The sequence below is a fragment of the Rhinolophus sinicus genome, chromosome 16 (assembly GCF_057876585.1).
Source record: "Rhinolophus sinicus isolate RSI-liver-muscle chromosome 16, RSI-T2T, whole genome shotgun sequence".
NCBI lineage: Eukaryota > Metazoa > Chordata > Mammalia > Chiroptera > Rhinolophidae > Rhinolophus > Rhinolophus sinicus.
Window position 1 is genome coordinate 16,759,525 of NC_142516.1, and position 26,077 is coordinate 16,785,601.

A 26,077-nucleotide genomic window follows, 5' to 3' on the forward strand; every position below is an offset into this window, starting at 1 on the left:
TGTATACACATATATATGTAAAATGAATATAAAACTTTTATCCAGATACATATTCTGCCAATATTTTCACCCTTTTACTCTCTGATTTACCTTCTTTATTTCTAAATAATGTTTTTCAAAGATTGAATTACTAATTTTGGTAAAATTCAATTTATATATATATTTTACATTTGGTTTACAATTATGTGTCCTACCCAGGAGATATTTCACTAAACAAATGTCAGACTTTTCTCCTGTGTTTTCTGCTAGAAGTCTTATAGCTTTTAGCTTTTACGTTTAGCTCTATGATATATTTCAGGTTAATATTTGTATATGGTTTGAGTTAAGGGTCAGCATTTTTTAAAAATCATAGACCTCTAATTTCTCTAACCTCTTGTTGAAAAGACAGTTATCCATCTATTGAATTACCTTGATGTTCTCTTCAAAAAATGTATTGATCACATATGTGTGTATTTATTCTGTCCCATGTTTTATAATTCTTTACTTGGACCGATATCACACTGGCCTATGTCTTTAAAGTAAATCTTGAAAACAAGTAGGGTAAATTTTCCAACTGCATTATTCTTTAGCCAGTGACATTTTGGCTCTTCCAGGTCATTTGCATTGTCATATAAATGGTATAATTAGCCTATCTATTTCTACAACAAGTCCTGTTGGGATTTTGATTGGAATTGTTTAAATCTATTTGACAAGAATTGTTATTGTAATTAATTGTGTCTTCTCATCTATGAACATGGTATATCTCTAATTACTTAGGTCTTCTTTAATTCCTCACAGCAATGTTTTACAAATTTCACTGTGTAGTCTTTGCACATATTTTGTTATGTGTATCCCTAAGTATTTCATAATTTTAATGCTATTTGTAAATGGTACTTTTAAATACTTTAGCTTTCATTTGTTTATTGTTAACACTGAAGTGAAATTCATACAACATAAAATTAACCATTTTAAAGTGAACAATCCAGTCGCACTTAGTATATTTACAATGTTGTGTAACCATCAGTTCTATCAAGTTTCAAAATATTTTCGTCATTCCAAAGTAAAATCTATTACCTATTAATTAGTTTCTCCATATTCTCTTCCTCCCTCAGCACCGACAACCATTAATCTTTGTTCTGTCTCTATGAACTTTTTTGAATATTTCATATAAATGGAATCATACATTATATGACCTTCTGTGTCTGGCTTTTTTATTTTTAGCTTAGAATATTGTTTCCAAGACTTACCAACATTGTAGCATTATCGGTACTTTATTATTTTTATGAATAAGAAATATTTCATTGTATGTATATACCACAGTTTATCTATTTATCTATTGATGGACATTTGGGCAGATATTTGGACCTTTTGGCTATTACTATTAGTGCTACTATGAATATCTGTGTATAGTATTTATTCAAATACTTGTATTCAGTCCTTTTGGGTGTACACCTAGGAGTAAAATTTTATGTGTAAATTTTTGAGGAACTGTCGAAGTACAGTGCCTGAACCATTTTGTATTTCAACAAGATGCATTCCAATTTCTCCACATCGTTGCCAGCACTTATTCTCTCTCCCGCTCTCTCTTACCACTAGGATATTATAGCTATCCTAGTAAGTATAAAGTGGTACCTCATTATGGTTTTGATTTGCATTTCCCTGATAACTATTGATGTTTATGTGTATATCATTTTTTATATACTATGTGTATTCAATGTGATAGCTTTTAAATAAGGAGAGTCATTAGGAAAAAGAGACATGAAATTCCAAGTGGGATTATACTTTCTAACATGAGCTCAAAGGTAGAACAAAATGTAAATTTGGGGGCAGTCACATACATAAATTGTGCCAGAGGTGGAAAATATTTCAAACAGCTCTTACAGCCTGGACATTCATTCATTTGTACACTTGGTCATTTGGAAAATATTTATTAAGCAGAATTAAAAGAAATGACTTAGATTCAAAGAAACTTTGATTTTGAGTAAATTAGTTATTTCCTGGATCCCAACCTCATTTTCCTGGAAGTGAGAATACTCATACCTACTTTAAAGAATTGCAATAAAGCTAAAATGAAATCATTTTTGTAAGTAACTAGTTCAAGGACAGGAACATGTGAAAGTTTTTAGTTTATTTTATATAAAAAGGAAGCTTGGATGAAAAGATGGAAAAGAAACTTCCTTCATCCTTGAGTACCATATATACTTGGGGTAGGAGAAATCTTAAATCATTAGCATACTCAGTAGAGAAAGTTAGGTAAGTGGAATGCTTAGGATGTAGCCAGAATCTGGCATCACTTAACTTCAGAGGGAGAGAAATGAGTGCTATTATAGTTAGAGGTGGGGATTGCATGTAAATTGCAGACTGCTTTACCTATGGAAGGATGGCCAATAGTGAGCTGTCGCTATGATCTGATTGGAGTGTTATCAGGCCGGTGAAAATTAGCCCTCAAATGTGAAACTGGGGTTAAAAAATTGAGGACTATTGAACTGAAGTGGAGTCAGCAAATAAACTTAATGTATTGTATGCTACTACTGTGTTTCCCCGAAAATAAGACCAGGTCTTATATTAATTTTTGCTCCAAAAGACGCATTAGGGCTTATGTTCAGGGGATGTCATCCTGAAAAATCATACTAGGGCATATTTTTCGGTAAGGTCTTATTTTCAGGGAAACAGGGCATCACCCCTTCCTCTGCTTTGGCCGACATCACTATCCAACCGTGGTGTTCTTTGCTATTCAGCCAAGATGTAGCCTCAAGCTCTTCACTGACTTCAGGGTCAAATGGATATGATACCTTAGAAGAAATATGATTCACCTTTTGTTTCTGATATAGATGGGGATGGTAAGGGAAGTTGCCACTTATTTACCAACTTCAATTAAATGATAGTGGCTGCATCATGTACAGAGTGGGATTCTGGAGTTTTCTTCAGGCTTTCAAGAAAGAGAACCATTAGCGATGCCTGTTTTGTGTTTTCAGAGGACGTGGAAAAGCACTTTTGTCCCTAACCTTCTCTCTCACAAAGCGTAACATCAACATAATTTATTAAGAATGACATGCACAGCACTAAGTCTATAAAATAACAATTCTACTCAATTTAGTAAGAGTAACCATAGAAATAAGGATGAAATGCCCTGAGAGAAACAAAGGCTAATCTCACCACGATTTTGCAGGAAGAGGATGTGTTACAGGATGCTGTAAAGAAGTAACAAATGAACTGGGCCATAGAGGAGATGGAGTTTATGAGATAAGAGAAAAGAAGAAGTGTACTGTTCCTGACAGCGGGATTGTTTGAGCAAAGACTCGAAGCCAGAAATACCACAGTGTATGAGAGATGACAGGAGAAGCCTGGCATAAAGGAAAGCTGGTACATAAAGGAAAACGTGAGGAGTGGTAGGGGTGAAGCTGGACAAGTCAGTTCCAGTCTTGATTATCATGCTACACTACAGTTTTTGTACCATTCCATAACGACGGGCAATCATGAAAATGATTAAGGAAAGAAGTGACGTAATCAGAATTGTGGTAGGAAAAAGATATCACTAGTCGCAACACCCGCTGATGCACCAATTAGAAGGAATAATGGTTTGGAAGCAGACATCTGGGCTTCTAGTCCTGTTTTGGGACTTAATCATGGCACGGCATTGGGAAGATACTAGCTTCCTTTTGCTGAATCTCAGCCTCCTAAAATGGAAAATGATTGAGTTGGACAAGGTGATTTCATTGGGTTCGTATAGATACAACATTTTATGCCAATCTTTTGGTAACTTGTTTAATTATCTGTTGCTCAATTGCATCATTTAAGTAATAGAATCATGTCTGGGTTTCCTTCCATTTACACAGAAAATGCATGATTTAAATGAGGTTACAAATCATTTTGGAGAAAGAGGAAATACTCAAGCAAAGATCTCAAGTCATCAGTTTGTTTTCTAAATAAATAGTTCATAGAAAATGGGGGGAACTGCAGGTTTAATATAGCAAAAAGGATATAAATGTGTTATGTTTTTCTCAATTTAGAGGTCTAGACCCTGAGACCTGCAAGACGTGGTATAGACCCCTAGTCCCATGGTTTTTATTTGCTATTCTTTATAATTTATTGTTCCATGGAGGTTTCTGAGGGATCACCTCATAGGAGTCTTTCTTTTCCAATCAGAGCAATTCCAGTCTTGTTTATTTTTTAGTATTGGACATTTCTCCCTTCCTTCCTTCCTTCCTTCCTTCCTTCCTTCCTTCCTTCCTTCCTTTTGTCCTTCCTTCCTCTTGTCTTCCATGTGGCATATTCCCTTTCTCAGTCCATGTTATTCTGATAGAGCTGCAAGCATGCAGCCTCGTGTCTTTCACAACAGATGTTCACTGTTTCAGTGGACTTTCTCAGAGTACAAGAAATAGGGAGTAGGGATGGGGAGAGAATTTCTCTCCCTTCCTCTCTCTTCTCCTAGAACCATCTTACTGTCACACTTTGAGAGTCTGTCTAAGAATAAAGCCAAGTAGATATAGGTACATGGGAGGTGGAAAGATGGATCGCTGATGACAGCTTTTGATCTCTGAACCAGCCATGTCTGACATATTTTATTTCCCTCTGTTTTACTTGTAAGCTTGTTTGAATTCCGTTTCTGCCACTCTTCCATAAAGAGTTTTGAGCAGTATTTACATATGAGGATTGCATGTATGATTTTATTTAAGGAAACATTTTCCCACTGTTTTTATCTGACAAAATATAAATTTGGGAACCACTGATCTCACCCAGTGTAATTGTTTACAGAGGAGGTAATAGAAGGAAAATGCAGGAATACTTTCCCAGAGTTACAGCAAATACATAGCAGAGCTGGTACCAGAATGCAAGGGCCATATTTATTTTATTGCTCCATGGCATTTGTCTCACTCTGATGTACCTTCCACATGGATAATTCTACCCCCCCTCTACTTTACCCAATGACACTGTAACTTACCAAATATTTAGAAAAAAAAGTATTTCTACTGTCCAATAGGGAAATATTTGAGAAAGAAGGCTTATCTATTCCAACAGAGACGCAGCAAAGACTTCCCTCATTAGCCACACACAGAGTTGTGTTTAGCAATAGAGGAGAAAAATGTGCCAAATCAACCAGACAGTGTGGAAATGACCCTGCAGGATTCTTGGAAGTCCATATCCCCAACAGGGGTAGTACTGCCTGGGCAGTTAGTGGTTGTATCGTTATCCAGTATCGTTATGATACTGGAGCACCACCTCCTGGCTATCTTGAAAGTTTAATTTGCCATTTCTGGTCAAAGAAAATCCAATGTTTACTTTAAATTTAGGACCTTAGAGCTAGAAGGGCCTTCAGGAATGATGTAGCCACCACTTCTATTTTATGGATGAGGAGACAGTCTCAGAGAGGAAAGGTATCCGTCTCATGACCATAATAGCCAGTTAAGAACAAAGATAGAATGAGAACCTAAGTGTGTTGATTCCCTGTATAGTACCAAATTCTGTAATTATAGAAGTTGAAGATTTTTGAGTATAAGAAACTGAAACTAGTCCCGAGGGCGGAGAGTGGGAAATGAAAGTGTGTAGGGGCAACTTATAGAATTGAGAGGTCAACTGAACAGTTGGGTCAAAAACAAGAAACAATTAGGAATCTGGGTAGAAAGAGCTATAGGTATTCTCTTTAGGACACCATTCCAATTCAGTATGAGTCAGCTTGAAATGTGATTTGACTCCTAAGGAGATGAAGGCTGACTGGTCTAGCTTGAGATACTTGCCAACACGTGGCTGGAAAATACAAGAGCCTCTGACTGATAGCTCCATCAGGACTTTATAGGAAATACCCCTATAGGGAGAAGTGTTCCCAAAGGAAAGTTGAGTGCTATTCCCAACAGAAGAGAGAAGGGATGCTAGAGATAGGAAAACAACAGATGTCCACTGTAGGAGCAAAGCCAAGGACGTGACTCAGGCATTTCCAAAGTAGGGACATAGAGCATATACTCATAGACCAGACCATGGATCACATGTGGGGAGCTTGCTGTGCATTGTAGATGGCTTGGCTCCAAAACATGGAAAACCATTAATTAAGCACCACCTCTGAGTATCTGATATGCCTCTTCCTCAGTACCGTTTGCTTCACTGTTGGTTGATCTCCAAGTAAGGGCTATTCCACTTTCAACTACTGCAGGACCTGGAAACCAAGTATTATATACAAGACTATTTAATTAATACCTGGGCTTTGCTACCAATGGAAAATATGAAGGGCTCAATGGGAACACTCCAAAACCATGGCAGTTTTTTAAGTCTCCTCCTGCAAAGGGGGATTTATCTGCTATGTAGGGACCCCGTTTAGGTCAAGCCTTCTCTACTTTGGCACTGTTGACTTTTTTTTTTTTCTTTTTTTTTTTTTTCAGTTTTTATTGGGGAATACTGGGAACAGTGTGTTTTTCCAGGACCCAGCAGCTCCATGTCAAGTCATTTTCAATCTTGTTGTGGAGGGCGCAAGCTCACTGGCCCATGTGGGAATCAAACTGGCGATCTTGGTGTTATGAGCACTGTGCTCTAACCACTGAGCCAACGAGCAGCCTGCACTGTTGACATTTAGGGCTGGAGAATTCATTCTTGTGAAGAGCTGTTCTGTCCACTGTAGCATATTCAGAAGCATTCCTAGTTGTTACCCACTAGATGACAGCAGCAAGCCCTAAACTGTGATAGCTGAAAATGTCTCTAGACTTTGCCAATTATCCTCTGGCAAGGGGGAAATTGCTGCTAGTTGATAACTAATGAACTGTCTATTTGGAGATGACTCTAGAGTTTTGGGGAATTGATTTAATTTGAACCTCAGAGGGAGCATCGTATCAGTCAGTATCAATCAGCAATGGGTCAGTTTGTCCTGGAAAGGAGGGATGTCACTCCATACCCAGATACATCCAGCAGAGACGGAGTCCCCAAAAGTGTGTCCCCAAAAGTAAGACCCAGCCAGAGAGTCAGTTCTAAGGTGTCCCCAAAAGTGTGTCCCCAAAAGTAAGACCCAGCCGGACAGTCAGCTCTAAGGTGTCTTTTGGAGCAAAAATTAATATAAGACCCGGTATTATATTATATTATATTATATTATATTATATTATATTATATTATATTATATTATATTATATTATATTATACTATACTCAGTCTTATATATTATAGTAAAATAAGACCGGGTCTCATGAATTTTTTGCTCCAAAAAACGCAGTAGAGCTGATGGTCCGGCTAGGTCTTGTTTTCGGGGAAACACGGTACCAGTGTGAGATGCTGTGGAGAGAAGAGGGCCAGCAGATGGGCAGGCCGCCTGCTTGTGTGGCTTGGTTTGGTTTTATTCTTATATGTGAAAAAACTCAGATTCAGTTATTGGATCATTTTATTTCTGTTTGTTCAGTAAATACTTATTTCTGTTCAGTTCTTTGAGTTGTAAAGAGCCAAATGAGACTCAGTTTAACTCAAGAAAAGGAGGACATGTGTACAGGACATGGGAAAGAGACGTCATAAAAAAATCAAGGTATTGCATAGGACCCAATACCCGCCGTTTCTCTCCTTCCCTCAGGGAGCTCATGGTCAGTCTTTGGGTGTCTCTGACCGTCTGCTCTATCGCCCTCTGGCCACCACCTGGGTATCTTTGCTTCCTTACAGTTACTACTTCCTTATGAATTGAGTTGGACAGTGACTCATTAAGTCAACTCCAACTTTTTCTCTAATTAGTAACCTTAGGGGTTTAGCTCCTAACCTAAAATTTCCTACTTTCTGTAGTTCTGACTTATGATTTCTGTAAAAAAAGAATCTAAAAGGCTAGTCATCCTTTAGCACTAGGCCGCACTGTAGGTAATCGGTCTGTGGTGGGACTGGCTGCTGTATCTGCTCCCGTGTCTTTGGTTACAACTAACTAACAGGAAACCCTGACAATTAGCATAAACAATAAGGAACATCTGTCACCTACTGAGAAGAATCCCTGGCATAGGGCCTCTCCTGAGTTAGGTAATTCAGTATTTCATTAATGACCCAGGTATCTGGGTACTTTACATCAGCCTGCTTTGCTGTCCTCCACATGCTGGGTTTCTTCTAAAGCTCACTCCCTGTCGTGACCATTGCTGTAGCCATTCTAAGCATCTCCTCCAAACATGGCGACATCCTGTGTAAGAAGACAGTAAGTTTTCTTTTTAAGAATGAAGAAACTTTTTCTAGAATTTCATCAGGAGACTGCCCCACATCAAGGGCACATTTCCACATTTCATTGACTGGAATTATGACACATGCCCGTGCCTAAACCAAATGCTGGCAAAGGAAAGGAGATTTCTGTGACTGGCTTAGCTTTCACTTCTGAGCAGGAGATAGTCAGCTTTCCTGAATGATTGATACTTAACCGTATAAACATCATACTGTGTTATCAAGGAAAAGGTGGAATTGGATGTCAGAGGCACTGATGTGTGATTCAAGTGACTTTGGAGTGAGCGGCCACTTCTAATCCTTTCTTCTGTGGCCAGGGAACGTGATCACCCAGGATACAACCTTGCTGTTTAGCTAACCTGTGGATGCATCTGCCCTTAGTCTGGTACCCACTCTATAAATTGTGGTCAGTGGGTCCCACGGTAGAAATGGCAGCTTCCTATGTGGCAAGGACTGTGCATAGGGCAGTTATCGCCTGATGGGCTTGAGGAGCTGCTGGTACCACGATCATTCACCCAATACATAAATTTCCCACTCACCTTATATGTGCCCTAGTCTTCCTTATTTATTAAATTATTTCTTTATCAAGACTACGCTGAATGACTATTATGTGTCAAGCCTTTCCAACAGAGATGAATAAGGCAGAAATTGATGGTGGAGATACAGAAGTATAAGGAAAAATTTACCAAAGGCACTTTAGGGTGCTTGTGTAGGAAATACGTCAGAGTACACACATAGCGATTGAGGGAGCCATTTTTTTTACATAGAAGCACAGCCTGTGTAGTGGAGCAAGAGAAAGGCCAATGCACCTGACTCCTTACTTCAGCGAATTTCCAGTGGAGATGGCCGTGATTAGTGAGCATACTGTAGCTAACCGCTCCGAGGAGTCTGTTAGTAATCAAGTGCCAAACGGTGGCATTTCCTGAAAAAAACAAAAAAAAAAAACAAAAAGAAACCAGGTGGTCTTCTTTTGCTTCAGTGTTTTGAGTCTTTAATAATGCTAAAAACAATAATATAATTAGGTTGCATTCTGATACTGCCTTGTGGTACATAATGCACTTTCCTATCTGGTAGCAAAATCCATCTTTGTATCAGCTCTGTGAGTTCTACGACAGAGTTGTCTTTATCATCACTTGAGATGGTTCTAAAGAGGAGGTTGATGCCCAGTTAACCCAAATATGGGCAAGGTAACATAACTAGTAAACACAACAGCAGGGACTTGAACCCAAGACCTCTGGTTTTATAGCCACTATGTTTCCACTCCATCTGCTGTTTAAAACCTGCATTTCTTGATATTAAGTGGACCTGATTATGGCACTCAACCTGTCCAAGTTAGTATCAATATTTTAAAAGTTTGACGATCAGAAAATACTGCAAATTGACTTCTCTCAGGAACACATACATTGGATCAAAAAGTCTCCCAGGTAGAAATCAACAGGGACCAGCTATAATAAATAGATAAGAGTAATCTGTAACTAGCATGTCGTCTATGTATAAAACGTGTTTTAAAGATATTGGGAGAAAGTTTGCTCTCTTAAGGAGGTTAAATATTGCTGCCTGCCATCCTGTTTACACTGTTAATTTGCTTTCCAAATCCTTTTAGCCAGATAAAGCAAAGGTAAACTTCAGAATAGGCCCTGTACAAATTATCACCAATTCTAAATTAATGAGCTTTTTGCTTTATCTGAATTGCAGAAAGACTAAACAAATGTTCTGGGATCATACGTTTTCTTTCCATCTGAAGGGCTATATTCCCCTTTTAGCACTATTTCCTCTCAGGAAATCCAAGAGGTCCACCAGTTTAAAAAGTTCAGTGTTTCGGTATGAAATAGACAGCCAGGCCCACCCTGACTTTTTCTTCCACCTCCTGACTTTCTTTGTTCTACCCAGTAGGTGACTAAGCCTCACTTGCTGATTTAATCTCATTTTTCCATTTCCAAACTCACATACAACATCATCAAACACCAATGTAATTGTGTGTTAGGTCTTCTTTTCTCTACAATCTTATGGTGAGAGAACAGCTCTTGTCAGTGGGAGTGGCATCCTGCATAGTTTCACTAGAATAGCCCTGGTTTATTGTGTCCCTTATCCCATCATCTGGCCCAGTAGAGGCCAACTAAATCCTCTTTGTATATTATTCTTGACCCCCATTCATGCTTGGATTTTGGACCCACTCTTCCCAATTCCAGAACTTTGTAATGGAAAACACTAGATCCAGACAGATCCTGCTTTGATTCCAGCTCTGCACCTTCGGGTACATTACTTGCTTTCATTAGACTCAATTTCCCCATATGTAAGATGAGAGTATCTGATGTGATTACGATCTTGTCAAAATATTCAAAATGTTTTACTTCCACTTTGCTAAATTTTTGTCAAAGTCGTATTCTTTAATTGCCCACATCATTACAACTACTCAAATATTGTTCAAGCATTTTCCAGAGCACTTTGGAAAATCCTAACAGAAACGGATATCTACTAAACCCAAGGCCGCAGGCACAGAACCCAGTTCATGGTATTCTTTTGCAAAATCTCTAATGGTAGCCATAGTGTAGAAGGCAAACATTGGTTTTGTGGCAGAAAGCAGTATTAACCCTTCTCTTTGGAAACATTTGCCAGGAGAACAAATGTTGATTTTTGAAATTTATCCTTACCTTCCACTATGAGCAGATTGAATGTGTATGTTCATGACCCAGACAGTTTTCCTGCCACCTCCAAAAAATACATTTTTCACCCTTTACCATTTCGTCTATATCACATACATGATGATTCAAAAACCTGATTAAACCTGTGTATAAATTTGAATTGCTTTTACTCTCAGAAAAAAAGCAAAAAATAACAACAAAAAAGTAGCAAGTTACAAGCAGGTAAATTTTGTAAAGCTCTTTGTTTAGGATACTTTTTTCAACCATAACAGTCAAATAAGCAAATGTAGAAAAAATAATGAAGAAAACAAACAAAAGCAAATTCTTAAAAACAATCAACCAAGCTACCAACCAACCACTACCACTAATGACAACAGAAAACATGTGGCTTGAATCACCACCTACTGCAAAGGACTTTTAACTCCATAGACCCAGGCTAGCTCTCTCTCCTCCTGGGGTTTGTGTACTTGGTGCCTCCCAGGCATTTCTACCTGCGTGCCCCACAGATACCCCTGACCAAAATGCTCAAAGCTGAATCTATTTCTACTCAAACCTCCTCCATTATCCATGTTACCTTACATCAGTGAATGGTAAAATCAGGAGAGAAATGTGAGGCATTATTCTTGACTCCTCTTTTTGCTTCACCTTTCACAACATAACATCTAATATTTCTCAAATCTTTGTACTTTTCTTCTATCATTTATATGTATATATATACACACATATACATATATACATATACATATGTACACACATATGTATGTATATGTGTATATGTGTGTGTGTGTGTGTGTATATATATATATATATAACAACATCATCTTTGTAACTGGCTTCCTAATGGTGCCATTACTTACGATCAACAAGTTCTTCATATGGCAGCTTCAGATGAGAATGGGGTTCTGTTACTTCCCTGTGTAAAACTCCTCAGTGGTTCCCACTGCCCTTCAGATGTAGTTCTGCTCATTTAATGGCTTGCAGGTCTTGATGAAATCAGGGCCCTGATGACTGTTCTCATAGTACTTTGCTCACTGCCCTCCCCCTAATCTCTAATTCAATGTTCGCAAACCTGACTGCACCTTAAAATCACCTGAAGACATTTGAAAAAAAAAAAAAAAAGATATATGCCTCCGCTTCTGTGTACAAAGATGATGATTTCATTGGGCTGGGATGAAGTCATTCATTAGTAGGTATCGAAAAGTGTCCCCACGTGATTCTACTGTGTAACCAGGATTGAAACCACTGAGATCCAGCCTTCTTACAGTAGTTTCAGTTTCCAAACACACTAAGTGTTCTCTTGTCTCTGTATTCTTTCTTCCAGGAACCCTCTTTTGATTTGACTCACTCCTCCTCATGCCTGGATCTTAGATGAAGATTTTGGATAAGTGAAGACGGGCAGACTGGTAGGCAGGATGGGAGGTATGGAGAGGAACAGGAAATTTGTTGAAAGAGAAGGAAAAGATCTAGATTTGAACCCCCATCTGTCGGACAGTAGATGTCTTGAGAACATTACTTACACACAATGAACATTGAGTTCGGTATTTATAAAGCATAGAAAACACTCTCTGCTACACAAAGTTTCTGTGAGAATTACATTTGATAGAATATATACATTTAACAAAACAGGGACTAGAAAACAACTTTGGTAAAGAGCACTGGCTTTGGAATCATCCCACACACAATAAAATGTCAAGCCATGCACCTAATAGCACTCAGTATCTATAACCTCAAATTAGGGATAACGTTATTCAAATTTAAAGTTCATAACATGTACTCAAATATTCATAGAAAACATAATACATAAAAATACTCGTCGGCTTCGGTATCTGTGTTATACTTCATTAAAAAGTTGAAAAGAATGTATAAATCTTAGGTATTATTAGAATAATTATAATGAAATCCATAATTGCGTATATTATACCCCTATTTGCATATTTTACCCCCACTTTTTAAATACCCTGTCGTTTCATCGTAAGTACCTATAATACATCAGTTACTTATTTTATGTTAAGCTTCCCACTATAAAGGGAAGTATTTACCCAGCAAACTAGTATTTTAACTTGGTGTTGGTGGAAGCTCCAAGCAACCATTCTGATAATCAATGCTAGGCCCTGTATCAGCCTCTTGCTGAAGTCTGTCCTTTGCTCTTATCTGACTACTCAAGCAGGCTATTGGAGACCCTTGCAGAATCATTCTGATGTTGATACCATCTATAAATCATGTTGACTCATAAAATGCAAGTCTTTCTTTAAATTCCTCGAAGTCAAAATATTGGTTCTGATGTCACATGTTGTAAAGTTAGCTGGCTGTATTTTCTGGATATCAAGTAATACATTGATCACGCCCTTGACACATGAGTGGTCTTATTTTCTGGATTTATAGTTTTTTAAAAAAAAAACTATAAATAGTGTTATTTTTTTAAAAAAAACTATAAATACACTCATTGTTTATGCCTTTTTATCAGACTATGTGAGAAAATTGAGATGTTTAAGGGTTTATTACAAGATAGTACTTCAAGATGGAGAGTTACACTTTGGAGGGAAAGCATGCTTAGCCAATTTATAAGTGATAGTTTCATTTGGAAGGTACAGAGAAAATGGTGAGCCATCAGAATCAGTATCCAGAAAAATAGGATTGGAGTGAGAGAAAGATAAATTACTTCTTACAGAATAATATTGAGCAGAAATAATTTTGAATTCCTGTGTCAAGTTCAAGTACTAGATTTTTACAAGCACTATTTGAAGAGTTGTCTCTAAGCAGGAACACCAATGGAGAGAGCTGTGGATAGTTGATATAAACTCAGCAAACCAATTGTACAACGTGCCACCGAGAGAACACGGGCAGCCCTTCGTTGTACACTCTGTTAGATTATTACCACCACTTTATCTAGTCCTTGCAACACCCATTGGAGACAAGTTTCCTTTTCTCCATCTTATAGTTGGACAACGGAGGTCTTCAAAGGAGAAAAAACTTTTGTAAGTTTACAGAGCAAATGGAAAAATCAGAAATCTAATCTGATCTCTGAATCCTTTCACTTATTTGGTTTTCTTCTGAAAGTCTGCATGAGTTCCACTTCCAGCCAAGGTGGAGTAACAGAGACTACTTATCTCTCTACCTAAAACAATCACAATAAACAAAATGCATGAAAAAGTGGTTCTCAAGACACTAGATATTAGGCAAAAACAAAACAGTGATCCCTGAGAGATGACACAAAAATTAGCTGAGCCTTACGATTATCTCAGCTTACTGTTTTGAGAAGTTTTCTAGGTCATAGCATTAAGAGGGCAAATAGAGACAAAGTCCAGTGGGCTCTCTGAATTGAGGTAATAGAGTTGTGAATCCAGAAAGAACCAAGTGATCAGTGTCCATAGGACAGGATATTGGTAAAAGAGAGAGTCGTGCATAGACAGAAATCAATTGATAATTGATAGTTTAAACAAAAATAATATAATGTGGAATTTATGACATGTAAAAGTAAAAGGTATACCAATAATAAATAAAATTCAGTAGGAGAAAAGTGGTAAACTGATAGACTGATAAGTTAAAAATGTATATTACACCTTTTAAAGCAACCACTAAAATACCAAATAAAGATTTATAATTAACAAGCCAACAGAAGAAGTAAAATAGAATCATACAGATATTTAATTAATTCAAACAGGCAGAAACAGAAGACACTTGGAAGCAAAGAACAGATGTGACAAATAGAAAACAAAAACCAATTCAATTAGCCACGGGAAATTTAAACCTTATCATATCAATAAGAGATCCAGGAAGAGCAGACATTTCAGTTCCAGTCCAAAGGCAGGAAAACAGCCAGTGCCCCAGTTCAAAGACCTTCAGGCAAGAAGAATTCTTTCTTATTTGGGGGAGGATCAGCCTTTTTGTTTTTTTCAGGTTTTCAAGTGATTGGATGAGACCCGCTCATTAGGGGATAGAATCTTCTGTCCTTAATCTACTGATTAAATGTTAATCATCCAAAAATGCCCTCAGAAAATGTTTAAGAAAATATCTGGGTACCCCATGGCCCAATCAAGTTGACCCATACAATTGACCACCACAGTGCTATTAAATCTTAGAAAAGAGACTTCCACCATAGCACTGCAGGATGCTCTTAAGTTGTCATATTTGAGTAGATACGTACCTGACTTTGTTGAAGGAATGAGCCATGAGAGTCTTGTGGAAAGAGCCTTCCATTCAGTTACAGAGGGAACAGCACTTCTGATGTCATGAGTCAGAGTTCTTGTTACCCTCCAGGAACAGCAAGAAGCCTGGAGTAGCTCGTTTGGGGATGAGTGTTGGAGTGATAGAAGACAGAGCTATAACCAGGGGTCAGATTATGAATGGCCTTTGTAGGACAGCAACAGGCACAAGGATTATATTCTATTTGTGACAAGTAAGCACTTGAAGGATATGAGCGGGGAAGTGACATGAAGTGCTTTGGGGGAAACAAATAAGGGTGAGGGGCAAAAATGAGAGCAAGGAGACCAGTGAGAGAGCCTGTTTCTATAATTCAGTTTCATTTCTTTGAAAGGAGTGTACAGAATGTGCCCTGGTGGCTTGCAGTAAGTGTCCCAGTCTGAATGGTGCTCACGACACGACAGCCTCGTGTCCCATGTATACCTTCGTTTTAGGTTCTGGACTGAAATTTGGGAGCTGGCACACGTCAGGGTCATCAGCGCTCCTGCTCTCAGAGGGCAGATGCTGACTACCCCCAGGGTTTCTTTTCCAGTATCAGAAGCTGTAGGCTCATTAGACTCAAAGCATGTGACCCACCACCACAAGTCAACTTTGATTTAGAGCAAAGGAGCTGGCATTGCTTGAAGGTGAGGTCACTGGAATCGGAGCCTTGATGAAGTTTCTCAGAAAGAAAACATTGTGCTGTATTTGTGTCTCCCTCACATTCCTCCTTCCCTCTCGCCTTGCTTCCCCACCACATGTGGGTTGGCTGTTCCTGAGGCCCCAGGGATTGAAGGAAAGTTGTTGCGTTTGAAGCATATCAAAGAGTCTACACAAAACCAGGGAGAAGGCCCCTCAACCTGAGCACAGTTTTCCAAGGAAAAATACTCCGCGTTTAATGGAAGAAGGAGACTGGGAGAGGAAGCTACTTCAGCCTGTTACAGAAAACAACACTTGGTGTGTATTCACATGGAATTCACTACATAATAAAGAGGCTGATTCTTCGGGGGTGAGTCAGAGTCTGGCTGATGTAAAGTAATGGAGGGAAAAAGCTCCTGGAGGTTTATTAATGGGGAGAGTTTTTAGAACTCTTTGTCCCATCAACAAAGGCTGGGACCAGAGGGTCGGGATCCCTGCTTCTCAGGATCAGCTCACCCAGCGGAGTCATGCGAGCCTGCACCGGTCACTTTCTTTGGTTGACTTCAGTTTTCTCTTCTGTAAAATAAGGGGAGTAATGTCATTTGTTCTGTAGGATTAATTTGAAGATCAGAAGTTGTATGGATGAGGAAGTGTTTTGTAAACTCCGAAGTCGTTACCAGTGTGTGTTTTACTCTCATACTGTTCAACTAATATTTGAAGACCCACTCTGTGTATGGCACTTCCTAGAAATGGGTGGGAGGAAATCCTAACTAAAATCTATCCCTAAAAACAAAATTTCATTCATTTTTATAACTTAGTCATATTCCATTGTGTATGTGTCCCACATCTTCTTCATCTACTCATCTATTGAATAAAAAACAAACAAACCGATGGAGACCAACCTTGAGAATTCCCTGAGCAGACAAAATCAGTTTAGTCATATATGCAAAGCTTAATTTAGATTGTTTTCCAAAGCTAACTTGACCTGGGCCATTTCTTGCTTATGCCTCTAGAAAACAAACAAGACTTGAAATGTGTCCCCAAATTGATATCACTTAAGGAAATTCTAATACTATAACCAATCATTGTGAAGAATAAAATCAGTGCTTTCTCACTATATAAGCTGCTTTATAACAATATATCCCTGAGGCCTCACTCCATGTTTTGATTTGAGTGCTCCCAGTTTGCAACTGTCTTTTTGATGTGTGCACAGTAAACGTTTACTAGTTACTAAAAATCAATCTATTTATCCCTAAAAACAAATCTCTAAAACTATGTGAAGTCAGGAGAATGGCTAGCGGTTTTCTTTCTTGTTGGATTTTTAGGAATCTTGGAGTGCCTTTTTCACCCATTGACTGCCAAGGCCATCTTAAATGTTATACTTGTAAACCTCCAGAATGTTAGAGAGGGGGAAGAAATCAAAAGTTATCCAGTTCAACCCACACAGTTTACAGGTTGGGAGATTGAGACGTGCGCCGCTGAGTGGGACAGGAGAACTGTTCAGAGGTGTCAGAATGAAGTAGTTAGTGGTAGATTTTAGAAAAGAACTTCTGAGGCCTATTCCAGGGTGGTTTCCACTAAATCTGAGTATTTCTTTCTTCCTCTGGGTTGGCCTTGATTTTCATGAATATTAAATGTGCCAAAGGCAGCATTTACTTAAAAAAAAAAATAAAAAAAATGTTACCCTGTATTGAGTGCTCACTGCATGACAAGAACTCAATATTCATGGTTTCTTTTAAGGTCACAACAATCTTGTAAAGAATTATCATGGCCCCATTTTCCAAGTGAATATGTAAAGGCACAAAGTAGGTCATATACATATAGTTAGTTTACAAACTGGGATTCCAATCCAGTTCAGTATAACTCAGCCTATTGTAGTGGGTTGAATAGAACCCAAAAGATAAGCCGAGGGGCGGCCGGTTAGCTCAGCTGGTTAGAGCGTGGTGCTAGTAACACCAAGGTTGCCAGTTCGATCCCCACATGGGCCACTGTGAACTGTGCCCTCCTTTAAAAAAAAAAAAAAAAAGCCTACCTAGAACCTGTGACTGTGGCCTTATTTGTAAAGAAAGTCTTTGTATATGTAATTAAATTAAGGATCTTGAGATGAAATCATCCTGGATTACCCGGTGGGTCCTAAATCCAATGACAAGGGTTCTTTTTTATAAGAGACAGAAGACACAGACACACAGAAGAGAAAGTGATATGAAGATGGAGACAGAGATTGGAATGACGTATCTACAAACCAAGGAATGCAACGGACTTGCTGGCAGCCACTAGAAAGTAGGAGAAAAGCATGGACTACATTGTCCCTCAGAGCCCCCAGAAGGTTCTAGCACTGCCAACACCTTGATTTCAGACTTGTGGCCTCCAGACCTGTAGGGAATGCATGTCTGTTCGTTTAAGGCACCACATTTGTCATAATTTGTTTCAGCAGCCCTGAGAAGTGAATGTACCTGCATTTTTTTTTTCTTTTCACATCTTCGTTTCTTCTCTATACCTTTCTTTCTTTAGCTTACCTCCTACTTTCAACAGGGAGATTCAATAGAGAGTGGACAGAAAGGAATTAAAAGAAAATGGCTCATATCTGATTGCTATTGTGCAGGCTATTTCTGAATCAGTTGATTCCATTACACAAGCAAGAGTTCCTAAAATAAATTTCCTTAGAAAAGTAAGGGGAAGCACCCAGAGTGAACTGAAAACCATTGTTCCAGTTGCTTTTTGTGAAAAAGACAAAGGCCACTGGAATGATTCATACACCATGAGATTTTTAAAACAGATGACACCGTACAGAACTTCTTTGTTTACCAGGACCTTTCTTTCACATGCATGATGTCATTTCATTTCCGTGTCAAGTCTGTATTTTTTGTGTTGTTTCATTCATGAGAAGTTACCTGCCCAAGGTGCTATAGTTAATATGTGTCAGAACAGGGATCTAAGCCTAACTTAGGTGCTAAAATGCTTTTACCACCATGAAATAAAGGAATCACTGGCCCTTTATGGTACAACCCCCTTGTTTTAATGGTGAAGAAATGACTTGTCCTTGGACTTCTAAGTAGAAGCAGAAGAGAGGTCAAAAGACAACTGGAAGGATTATACTCCAAGCTCTTGCTTTTCTTATCTGGTCTGATTCAAAGAGTTTTCTGGATAAAGGAAAATTATTATGTGAGGCATTGTGGAATTCAAAGTTGGGATTACAGTCATAAAACAGCCAGATGTTTTGGAGCAGAACATCTAAACATGCTCACGAATGTACAGTGCTGACCACAGGTCAGCCACTTTTGATACACAGATTTGGAAGATGACCTACACTTTCCTAGTTTGTTCCAATGGCCATATTTGGGATAATAACTAAAATGGAAGTGAGGGGGAGTACATTTTTAAAGTTTATAACATTTGTAACATCTCTTCTTCCACTGAATATAGCCCAGAGACATAGAAGGCATTGTCACCATTTTGCAGATGAGGAAACTGAGGTTTAGAGGATTCCAGGGACTTGCCCAAGATGACACCGCAGGAAAGGCTTAGTGACTAGGATTCTAACTCAGGATTGACATACCCCCCCTCACCCCATTCATCTGACTATGAAACCTGCTTCATTAAAAGCTGTAGTACCCTCACGGTGAAATGTAGGCAGCAGTCACGTATTTGTAGGCTATCACATGGCAGCTCAAAGTATTTTATCCCTTTGTTTAACAGATGAGGACACTGCAGCAAAGGAGAAAGGGAATCTTCCAAGTTCATATCACTGCTTAGGGGTGAGCCAGGCACCAGACTCCAACTAGCCCTCCTCTGCTGTACAGAGAACTTTCTTCTTTTCTCCCCTTACTCTATTTCAGTCTAGGAGAGGACAGGTCCAAGATGAGCACATGCTTTAAATATTTCAGCGAGCAGGTGGGGCGATGGGGTGGAGTGGGGTATGCATTGCTATCATTTCAGGCAAGTCTAAAATACCAAGAATTTTCCTCCCTTCCCCATAAGAAAATGCCACAAAAGAAACCATTTCAGGATGCTGTTGTCTTGCTATGCAGGAATTGGGGGAGGGGAGGGTAAGGGTTAGGATGGAAGAAAAAGAGAGTAAAAGAGTCTAGAATGTTTTTCAATATACATTATCAGGAAAAGTCTACCACTCTCCCTCTTAACCACTACTTAGATGAGAGACTATCGTTTATCTTCCCATATTTCTTTCTTTTTTTTTTTTTTTTTTTAATTTATTGGGGTGACAATTGTTAGTAAAATTACATAGATTTCAGGTGTACAAATCTGTATTACATCATCTATAAATCCCATTGTGTGTTCACCACCCAGAGTCAGTTCTCCTTCCATCACCATATATTTGATCCCCTTACCCTCATCTCCCACCCCCCACCCCCCTTACCTTCTCTTCTTGAAGTCTGAGACTGCTGGCTGCACAAGGACAGATGAGTCGGAACAGTGTGCTTAAGTTTGCCGTGGCTGAAGGAATCGTGTCTCTAATGTACCTTCAGTTCCTTTTCATTTTTTCTCACTCTTGGCTATGCTGTTGCCACTTTCTGTGCATCAGATTTTTAATACCTTCAGGTCCCTTTGTTTTGAGAACAATATTCAATTAGCTTGGTTCCTGGTGGTCCTCTCCAAAATCCTGTCTTGATGTTTCATCAAGTGTAATTTAGGAATCGGGTTGAAGGATGGGATAGTATCCCACAAAGAAATACCTCCATAATGGAATACTAAAGCCAATCATATTTTCACAAAATTATGAAATTTTTAAACTATAGGGAGACTATAACAGCAATAATGGGGTCTTAAATCAACCTAATTTATCAGACAAATTAAATAATTAACGTCTTTTTAAAGGGTTGTTAGCAAAGTTAGATCTGAACATGTGACAATGACAATATATTTTTTTCTCATAAAACAGCCAACGTGATGACTCGTAATTAACCTAGAAACTGACAAAGCGTTATTCCTTCTGTTTTTTTTTTTTTTCCCAAGTTGAATTGTGCTGCAATAACAAGGAAAGCCCAAGAGATTTTTAATTTGTTTAGTGCATATTAATTTATTTATCTGTTATCTGTACCATACATTTCTCCGAACAAAATATATCTGGCATTTCAATAGTAATAATGTCAATAATTTGAAATCTTACTCATTTCTCATAATCTGTGGTTAGATGATTCTAAGTAATGTCTCCTAGTTATAGAGATGATATGCATAGATTTTTTTCATACAACAAGAGGTGTAGGTAATACATTGTTTTTGTTAAATGCATAGGAACTATCATTTCTTGTCTGATGTGCCAGGTGTGGGACTGGAAGACTTCTATTTATCTCATTTAACTTTTCTAATAACCTTATGAGGTAGATTTTATTAATTCCATTTTATGGATGGGAACTCTGAGGCTTAGAGAAGTAAAATGATTTGAATCAGATCCATCTGATTTCCAGTACTACGCTTTTCCTTCTACACTGCAGAGCATATATGCCCATCCACACAAACACACACGCAGACACTTACCAACATACATATATGTCCATTTATATTTTCACTGAAATTTTTATGATTTGACATAAATTGTCACATGAGAGCTGATCCATTTAGGTTGAGTCCTTCTAGAGTCACACGTCCATAAGTCACAACATATAAACCACACGATTTTAATTTTAATCCTTCCCAAATACCTAAATGTATATGTGAGACACATAACTTCTCTCTTTCTCTCAATAAAATGTCAACTTTATTTAGCCAAGTTAGTAGATCTTTAAAAAGAGGAGGCTATATTGTTCAAGGGATGATGGAGCATGTCTCAGTATGGCTTTTTCCCTAAAGAGACAAATTTCAGGAAATGTTCTCAGTACAGATGAGGTCCTGCCAAAGTTGAGGAAATCACTGAACTCTTGTAACACAACACAACTTTTATACCTGAGGCTTATATTCCATCGTAAAAGGCCAACCACTTCCAATATATGTATTTCTTTTCAAGGGAATTGACTAATGAAAATTGTATGATGAAATGAAATATGATGGTTTGATATACATAGACGTAGTGAAGTTATTATTGTAGCCAAGCTAATTAACATAGCATCTCCTCACATACTGTGTGTGTGTGTATGTGTGTGTGAGTGTGTGAGGTAGACTACCTGAAATATACGTCTTAGCAAATTGCCAGTGTTTAGTACAGTATTATTAACTGTAGTCATCATGCTGTATATTAAACATCCTACAGAACTGCAGCTTTGTGCCCTTTGACCAACATATCCACATTTCCACCACCTCTCTGCCCTTAGTAACCACACTTCCACTCTCTGCTTCTGCTGTTATGTATTCAACTTTTTAAGAGTCTACCTATAAGTGAGATCATGCAGTTGTTGTTTTTCCCTTGTCTGGCTTATTTCAGTTAGCGTAATCGCCTCCAGATTTATCTACATTGTCAAAAATGGCAGACTTTTCTTTTTAATGAAGGCTGAATTATATATATATATATAGTATATAGTATTATATATATGTGAATACATATATATAGTATATATATGTGTATACATATATAGCATTATATATATATACATATACATATATATACATATATATATATATATATATATATATATATATATATATATATATATATATATGTATACACATATGTATATTCCCTCATTCCATTCATCTGTTGAGGGATACTTATGTTTCCATATCATGGCTATTGTGAATAACGCTGCTTCAGTGAAAATGGGAGTGCAGATATCTCTTTGTGATACAGTGATTTTATGTCCTCTGGCTATATACCCAAAAGTGGGCCTGCTGGATCCATCATATGGTAGTTCTAGTTCTAACTTTTTGAGCCACCTCCATACTTTTTTCATAATGGCTGTACCAATTTACAGTCCTACCAACAGTGTACAAGGGTTCCCTTTTCTCCACATCCTCACCAGTACTTGTTTTCATTCATTTTTTTTAAATAAAAGCCATACTAACATATGTGAGGTGATGTCTCATTGTGGGTTTGATGTGCATTTCCCTGATGATTACTGATGTTGAGCATCTTTCCACATCATTGTTAGACACTTGTTTGTATTCTTTGGAAAAATGTCTATTTAGGTCCTTTGTTCATTTTTAATTGGGTTGTTTTAGCCATCAAGTTGGATGAGTTTCTTACATATTTTGGATATCACCACTTGCCAGATATATGGTTTACAAATATTTTCTCCCAATCATAGTTTTCTTTTTATTTTATTGTTTCCTTTTCTGTGCAAAAGTTTTTTAGTTTGATGTAGGCCCACTTGTTTATTTTTGCTTTTCTTGCCTGAGCTTTTGGTGTCGTATCCCAGAAAATCATGGCCAAGGCCAATATCAAAGAGATTTTACCCTATGTTTTCTTCTAGGAGTGGTATGGTTTCAGATCTTACATGTAAGTCTTTAATCCATTTTGAGTTGATTTTATGTATGATGTGTAAAGGTCAAATTCATTATTTTGCATGTGGATATATATTTTTCACAAATCTATTTATTGAAAATCCTGACCTTTCCTGACTGTATGGTCTTGGTACCCTTGTTGAAAATTAGTTGACCATATAGGCGTGGGTTTATTTCTGGGCTCTGGATTCTGTTCTATTGGTCTTTATGTCTGTTTTTATGCTAGTACCATACTGTTTTGATTACTTATAACTTTGCAATTTGAGATTAGGAAGTGTGATACCTCCAACTCTGTTCTTTCTCAAGGTTAATTCAGCTATTGGGATCTTTTGTGGTTCCATATGAATTTTAGAATTGCTTTTTTTCTATTTCTGTGAAAAATAGCATTGGAATTTCAATAGGTATTGCATTGAATTTGTAGCTCTTTGGGTGGTACAGACATTTTAACAAACTTAAGTCTTCTGATTTGTGAACATAGGATATCTTTCCATTTATTTGTATTTTCTTTCCTCACTCTTTATAGTTTTTAGTGTACAGATCTTTCACTTCCTTAGTTAAATTTATTTCTATTCTTTTTGATACTATTGTTAATAAAATTATTTCCTTGATTTACTTTTTGGATAGATCATTTGTTTGTATAAAGAAACAACTGATTTTTGTATGTTGATTTGTATCCTGCAACTTTACTAAGTTTGTTTGTTAGTACTAACAGTTCTTTTGTGGCATCTTTAGGATTTTCTAGATGTAGGATCATGTCATCGACAAACAGAAAATTTTAAAAAATTTCATCCTTTCTGATTTACATGCAATTTTGTTCATTTTTCTTTTATGATTGCTCTGACTGGTATTTTCATTACTATGTTGAACATAAGTGGTGAGAGTGGGCATTCTTGCGCTGAATTCGATCTCAGGTAAAGATTTCAGCTTTTCTCCATTGATTATGATGTTACTTGTGGGCTTTTTATAAATGGCTTTTACTGTATTGATGGAATTTCCTTCTATATATATTTTATTGAGCATTTTTATCATAAATGATTTTGAACTTTGTCAAATTTTTTTTTTTTACATCTATTAATGATCATGGTTTTTATCTTTCATTCTGTTAATGCCGTGCATCACGTTGATGGGTTATGTTAAACCACCCTTGCATCCTAGGGATCAATCCCACTCTGTCATGATTCATAATGTTTTTCATGTGTTGTTACATTCAGTTTGCTAGTATTTTGTTGAGGATTTTTGCATCTGTGTTCATCAGCGATATTGTTCTGTAGTTTTCTTGTGGTGTCTTTGTCTGGCTTTGATATCAGGATGATGCTGGCCTCATCTCATAAAATATGTTTGAAGTATTCCCTCTACTTTTGTTTTTTAGGAATAGTTTAAGAAGGATTGGTATGATTTCTTCTTTGAATGTTTGGTAAAATTCCGCTGTGAAGCCATTTTGGGCCTCAGCCTTTTTTTGTTGGCAGGTTTTAGACCACTCCTTCAGTTTTCATGTTTGCTATTGGTCTGTTCAAGCTGGCTGTTTCTTCTTGATTCAGTTTTGGTAGGTTGTATGTTTCTAGGAGGTTATCCACGTATTCTAGGTTGTCAAGTTTGTTTTCATATCTGGCTCATAATAGTCCCTAAGGATCCTGTTTGTTTCAGAGGCATCTGTTGTGATGTTTTATCTTTCATTTCTGATTTAACTTCTAGCCTGATGGCATCACAGTATGGGCTAGTTGTGAACCCCCCTGAAAAATGCTGAGAAGTGTCAAACAAAGCATGACCTGTATCCTATCCATCTTCTTAAGTTGCCTTCGTGATTCTTCCTCCAGGAACCCTCCCAACTGCAAGCTTTCCTTTTTCCTCTGAATACCCTTTGTTAGAACAGTGTTGCTCCAACCTTCATTTGCATACAAATTACCTGGAAAATGTGTTAACATTCAGTGGGTCTGGATTGGGACCTGTGATGCTGCATTGCTAGCAAGCGCTCAGGAGGTGTTGATGCTACTGGTCCATAAACCACTCATTGAGTGTAGCAAGAGTTTTGGAAGCTCTGGCCACTCCTTTACTTACATTTGCTTATTTGTGTGTCTGACTTAATTAAATTGTAATAATTTTCTTGATAATCTTATATAGCTCTTAAAGTCCTTTCTGAAGAACTTCTCTCACCAATCTAAACAGACACTCAGTGACTCTCTATCACATAAACTTGTTTAATTGTCTGTACAGAGTTTATCCTCTGTGTTTGTCTGTCCCCTCCATTACGGAGCAAGAGCGTGATCCTTCTACTGGGACACAAGCAGCAGAACCTGACCCAGCACACAGGAGGTGTTTGGATAATGTTTATGGAAGCAATGAGCAAACTCCTTTTTCTTACTTCCAAGTTCGTTTTCCTTGTAGTTAATGGCAGACACAACCATAATCATGATGGGGTAACTGGTTATTAGCTTTCTGTGTTATTTAAAATTCATTATTTTCTTTAGTTCATAGGTACTGTAGGAAGGCAATATACTGAGTCGAGGGTTACTAACAAGACACCATTTTAAACCAAAAGCCTTTGCGTATTGGTAAAAGTGTAAGTGTGAAATATATGTGATAAAAATACAAAATAAATAATACTTTTTTTTCTTTTCCCACTTGGGTCCCCATCCCACTTGTGTTTTTTTAAGTAAAAAATTTATTTTAGATCTTTGATTAGTATCAGGTAAAGAACAATCTCTTTCCTGGGCAGCAAAAACCCAGTATTGATTTTTCTTTATTGACCAATCATACATTGCAGTATAAATATTTATGATGGCTTCACATAATAAAAAAATAAGTTAAATACCACAGAGGAAAATGAAATGTAAATGGGAAAGGATTTCTCATGGGTAATATATCACTTTATAATCTTACATTACTCTGAGAAGCACCCAACGGCTTTCTAGAATCAATGCTCAGATTATGAGACCTTCATCATCACAAACAGACGTTTGCAATTTGGTGCTGTGTCCTCTTGGGGCTCACTCTGGGTCAGGTTGATTTGGCGATTTAGCAAGTGAAATACAATATATATGCAAAGCCCTTCTAAAGTGACCAGGTGTTTAAAAGGAACTTTTCTAATATCTTGGAGC